The sequence below is a fragment of the Anneissia japonica genome, unplaced genomic scaffold, assembly GCF_011630105.1.
Source record: "Anneissia japonica isolate Jap-2015-1 unplaced genomic scaffold, ASM1163010v1 scaffold665_len1252844_cov201, whole genome shotgun sequence".
Lineage (NCBI taxonomy): Eukaryota > Metazoa > Echinodermata > Crinoidea > Comatulida > Comatulidae > Anneissia > Anneissia japonica.
In genome coordinates, this window is record NW_022757135.1 from 773,265 (window position 1) to 779,980 (window position 6,716).

The following is a 6,716-nucleotide window of genomic DNA, read 5'->3' on the forward strand; positions in this document are numbered from 1 at the left end:
CTTTGGATGTTTCCGTTTAAATGGTGCATAATCGTCACCAAAATGTTATCTGTTGACTATAACAAACAATTGTACAAAGTGGTTTTCAGATACAAGGGTCTGTTGTTAATTTATTTAGTTTTAGGTCCCTATCATTTTAAATGACCCCTCACGTTCAAACCGAACACCGGATTTTGCGAAATCGGCAAAAGTATTTCTTGTGAATTAATATATCTTTTCAAAGAGTTTCGTTTATATCATATTTGATTAGTTTATTTTTTTTAATTTAGTGTTAGGTCTGTCTCTTATACACATCTAGATTTGACAAATAGCAGTGCACTATTTTGTTTATGTTGTGTTTACGTGCTATGCAGCAAACTTGGTTGAATTTTATATACTGTATTAATAAAATGAAGTATCGCTGAATCTACAGAATAGAATACGGATTTGAATTATTTGGCAGTGGCAGGAAGTGCTAGAATTTGCTCATTCGTCTTAATGATTGATGGTGCGTGCTTGTGATAATTTTTAAGATATTCACTAAACAATTTTTTAGCCCAATACTGTTGGTAGCATAATTAACCAAGTATCTAATCATACTCTATCCTCTCTTTAAAGTGCCATTGAACTACAGTGGAACAAAAATGTTGATACACTCTTAATAACTGACCTATCTGCAGCTGTCTAATCCCAAATGGCCTAGGCCTACGCCTTCACAAGAATAAAAAAAACAGGCACTGTTAACTTTCATAATTCTCATATAAACATATACGTATAATTACCTCGTAATACCTAACCTTAACTGATGCCATCAATATAGGTTCATTGAACCTCGAAGATACAATTGGGTTTATAACCTGCAGAAATATTAAAGGCCATGTTAATAATTGTATATTCTACTATGAATCTCTACTATCATACACTATTTTCACTTGCACTACTTAAATATGCATTATTTGTACAGGAAAATGTAATATCTTAATGTTATCAAAGACAGTTGCCTATTAATACTGAGTATTGTAATTTATGTAATGATCCGAGTCTTGTACTGTATCAAAGGAATTTAAATGAGATTGTAATAAGCTCTGCGAACCATTCTAGGCGGCATGTTCACCTAGGTGGGCATGCTCCTCCAAAAAATTTATTTTCCTTAGATGTTCATTAAAGTTTTTTGCCACTTTAGAGTAGTATTTAACAAGAATTTCCTAAAAATCTGTATTTTAGCCCACTAGGCTAATTTACTTGAGATTTTACAAGCCCAGACTATTTTACAAGCCTTCTATATTTTCTTAGGCCTGTACATATTATATAAAGGAAATAGGTTGCTTAATTTTCACTCCTGTAGACCACAGGGTAACATGAACTGGTACATAGTCCAGACTGGCCAGGTGTTTACTAGACATTGTATGCTGGGTTAGTACTAAATCGAGCCCTGTTTTAAGATTAAATACATTTTAGACGATCACTGTACGAGAGTTTGAGAGGCCTCAAATGCACAAGTCTCGCACATAATGTGTGAGATTTGATAGGTCTGAACTTCCGTTTAAAGGTGGAGTAAGAACTCCCCTCCAACCTATTGGTAGATGGTGTGATTCTTTATGGTAGATGATGGAGGAAGACATCCAACGAAATCAAAATCGTGTGAGCGCCCAGTGGTATATCTTGATGCAATGGTGGCTCAAGAAATTTGCCGACAGTGGGTCCAACAAGTCTAATGGGGCTACCGAGACAAGGAGCCACCAAGTTCGTACGGAGTGAATTTATATTCTAGGTTGCCCAAAACTTTGCATTTAGACCGCAATGTTAGGGACTAGCTAGCAATCATAACTTTTTTGGATCAGCAAATTATTAATTTTTAGTCTGACAACCTCGCTGTTGATGCTGCCACTAGGTTGATGTGGTGGGGAAGAGAGTGCAGGCAAAATGAGAAAGTGAAGGTTACTAGATGGGAAACATGAGATGATATGCGCTGGTCTAACTTCTTGGCTGTAATTTTTGCTCAGCAATATTTCATTGTGAAGGGAACACCTGTGGGAGGGGAGCATCAGTGCTGGCGCAAGGACCTGCCCGACGGAGGGGCTAAAGGAGTCCCACTTGGCTGGGGGGGTCAGGGAGCTGCCTAGGGCCCCGGTGGGCCACGGATATTTGACGAATTATGGCGAATTTTTATTACTTATTTGATCGAGCTACGACTTCATGTAGGCTATGTTTTCTAATGTCAAAATCAGCTTCCAAAACCAAATGCAATGTAACCATCTAATTTATTTTTTAAATCCTCATTCTTGAAAGTGAAATTCTACATTTTGGAAATTTTGCATTTGTCAATGCTGTCAAGGTCGAGGTTGCTTCCCCTATCACGATGTATTCAAAGCATCATGAGGACATTCAAACGAGCATTTGTCATAACAGAACGCAAATTATTTTTAATTAGTCTCATTGAACTATTATTATTATTATTAATAATTATTTTTATTATTATTATTATTATTGTCATGAAAAGTTACCCAAAAACTTTTAAATTTTTAATTTGTTTATTCCCCGACAAAATTTACTTGTCCTCCCTCTGGCGCCACCCCTGGGGACATGCCCCTATGTACATTCCAATTGTAAAAATCCCCTTTGTTATCCACATTGTGGGTTGTATTGAAATCAAACATGAAAGAATTTGTCTTTTTCATCAATTGAAATCCAGACTTTTTTTATGAATCTGGGCCATGCACTATTACTTTTGGATGAGATTGATCATGATTAATATCATATATAATCATAAATTATAAAAAAAATGATTTAAAAACTATTTAATTCCAACAAAGTAGGAATAGGCACATTCAGATAAGTCAAAAGTAAGCTTTGAAGTAGCAGTTTACTTGTCGAAAGTCCTGGGTAGTGTCTGTGAATGCGCTTTTTTTTTATTAAGCTTACTTCAACGTTACTACAGATGATTTACTCCTGAGCAGTCTCAGGAGTAAGTGTGCTACTTCTACGTACCCAAGGAAGATAAGGAATTCACGCTCAGAGTAGCGCCGTGTAGACGCACTTACTTCAGAGCTCCAAAGTAAATGCAACCCCTATTTTGACCTCAAATTTTTTCAAAAGATAAATACCTACAAATGAGTGTGAAAATAACATTTCCTGTGATGTATAAGCCTTTGTAGACACAATGTTTCAAAATTGTTTAAAAAAGAATATTTGGAGGGAATTTTAAAATCATTTATTGGAGAAATTATAAGTCCTGCAGAAAAACAGCCTCAGAAAAAAAATCTCACTGCCGGATTTATTGAGTTTCCCCAGGGGCATTTTAAGAAAAAAAAGAATTTTTTAGGGCTTTTTTTTGGTTCTCTTCACTGTTGGGCTACAATACGTAACGTACAGATAACATTTCGTGCTGGAGATTATTTTCAGTCAGAGCCACAAACACTTTTTCCCTCACCTGACCTTGCAATACATTTTTAAAATATTGACCTATTCAAAGGCATTGAAAGGTTCCAATAAATTCAATCCATTATATAAGATATATTTATATTCTACAAAATATAAATCACTTACTGATTCAAGGTCATGATAGGCCTACCTGGGGATTTTTAATTTATATATTTATTCTAAATGGCACTATAAAATTTAAATGCCACTATTACATGATAGTTTGTCTAATATTTGTGAGATGACGTCTCAAAATGAGTCTTGCTACCAAACGTAAAATTTGGGTTCTTTATTCACATAGATCACATCATATGCAAAATTTTCTTATCAAATCTGAAAAACAGCCTTACAAAATGTGCCCCAAAATACTCTTAAGGTATATAAATCTATTTAGAACATTTGTTATCATGAAATATATGTCTTAAACTTATCAGAAACCCTCATGAACCCCCATTTACAATATGACATTTGGAATATTTTCCATGAATTTATCAGTTTGACTTCATTTTGTGATGATACCTCACATTTATCGCAGTAAGCAATTTGTATATTATTGTATGAAAAAAGGAACAAAATTCTAAAACACGACTGCCTCTAGCTGAGTCAATTTTCCTTTGATGATTTATATATAATTTAACGGCTATCTTGATTTACCGGTACATATATATATCAAAGTCTTTTCATTGAGTTATATATATATATATACACACACATATATATTTATACATACATACATATATATATATACATACATATACATAAATACATATATACATATTTAAACTTTGCATTATGAAAGGAAATTGGAAAATAATCAGCTGGTGTATTCCAAAGAGAAGCCGAACGACAAATAAATGAATTTTAAAATCTGGATGTTCTGCATGCTGTATGAACAGATGAAAAATCCTAGAATATTGTGTTTTAAACGACAGGTACTCAAACCATAATACAGTTGTCTTTTTCCCAACACATATACCACAGCTATTGCAAATCCAATGGCTATCTATAAGGTTACTTACCTTTGATTGGTCATTTTACAAGTCACATGACTTATAGCAAATTACAGAAACCCTTTAGTGCATTTGTATAATTAATATATCGTGAAAAAATTCCCAGTCAACCACTTCAACTTTGCTCTTGAGTACCTACTCAACCTTGAGTTCACAACCATATAATATTTGATTGACACATACAAACTGAGAAAAAATAATTTCATGAACACCAAAAAGGTCAATTATATAAATTTATACACCCCTCCCCTTCTCTTGGCCTCTACATTTAAAAACTTAGAATAAAAATGTTGACTACATTAAGTGTAAATATTGATGCAAACTTCCATGCAGACTAATGAAAAGCAACAGCATTAATAAGTGGTTTCTTTGTAAACCAATTCTAATGAGAAATACAATAGACTGAAAAACATTAAGTAGGCCTACGGTAAACTTCAGTAAGATAAATATGCAGAGGTGGAAAGTATGCCAAAAGATATGGCACTGACACAGTTACCAATGTTTACAACATTTTAAAAATGTTGGTATTTTCCTATTAATTCCCCTCTTTGATTGGCTGCCATGCTAAGATATTTCACTCAAACTGAAAAAAATCGGTACATCACTGCATACTACCTTAACCATATACTGTATATATATATATGTATATACTGTACATGTAATCAAAATTTCCCCATTTTTCTAGGGGCCAGGGAATATAAATTCTTTGGGTAATACTTTGAAAAGCCCAAAATAGTCCAATATTGGTATTTTACTAGGGGAAACTCCCTGGAACTCCACATTGCTTTACCACTAAACCTGAAAAACCAACAAAGCCTTGTGGTTGGGTAGCAGAATATTGGAAGCCACTACAGAATTCAGGGTCAGAGTTTTGATTTTAATGCAAGTTTATTAAAAGTAAGAAGAAAGTTTCACATAAAAGTTCTGAACCAGTAGGGATGTCACATCTGTCTTAATGCAACATGAACACAAACATTTAATTAAATGAAAGTTCAACCCTTAGAATATTAAGTTTAATAAGCTTAATGCATATGCCTTGTTAATGTTTGAAAGAGACTGAATTTGCTCTTTTCTGAATGACAGTAATTCAAAAATTTAGTCACTCAGTTGTATTAGTAGAGCGTACTTGTTTTGTGTTATGTTTTGCACTGTTGAATTAAGGAGTATGAAATGTATACTAGTTGCTTAAATTGTACTATAGTCTAGAAGTCAGAATATGACCTATCGAAGGCAATGTCTTCAATAACCTGAGCGAAAAATCTTTGGTTCTGCTCGAGGTGGTGTTTATAGTATCGCGCTTCTCGTGTTGATCAATTTCTCCAGCAACATGATTGACCTGGAAATAGTTCTAGCATCCTTTCAGTGAAACAAACATTCATCTCAACGGTTGAATTAAAGGTTGGCCATTACAACATTCAAATAATCTTCAAAACATCTCCATTATTGCCAGAACATCTCCTCTTGTCTAATCTTGTTCCACTCAATGACGTCCTCAAGCATTAATATAAATAGGATCTTCTGCTGCTTTTTAAATACTAGTATGTTAATGCTCATTTTTGCTTAAGAATAGAGGGAAATGGCGAACCGAGATGACGTCACTGAAATTTGGCGAGTTGGGTATGGAATATAAACAAATCGAAACTCGCTATGTTATTGTGTATGAGGTGTGTTGAAAAGGGTAAATAAACGAACGTTTTAAACACATTTAAAACAGTAGCATGGCATTTTTTACAATGCCCTGTAACATTTTATATTGTTTAGGCAGATTTGAACACATTTTAGTTAAATTTGTATTTAATTAAAACCGTAAATTGGCGCATTTGTTTCACCTATCAGCAAACCAAGTGCTAGGCCAGGCCTACCTAGAAAGTCCACGCAAAATGATCCCAGGCACGTTTGTGTCTGTACCTGCCCACTGCTTCGTTGGTAACTGGATAATTAGTGTTCGTTTTATTTTTTGGACCCAAGTATAGTCCATTACTATGGTATTATTATAATAGGTTTACAGTTACAGTTTTCTAGCTTGACTACTGTAGGCCCCTACTGTTAGTGTTGGCCTACTGGTTGTCAGGGACGTAGCCAGAATTTTGAAAGGGGGGAGCCGTTATGCGAATTACGTATGACCCCGGCGGGGTCAAATCCCCCTGTGAAGTAGCGCAATCTGAACGTTCTTAGGACCGTTTGAGAGGATTAAGTGAAAATTGCAATAGACGCATTATAAATAAGCGCAAAAATAATTATATAATAAATCAACAGTGGCAGATCCAGGAATTCGAAAGAGAGGTGAACCAGGGAGGGACTTTCACA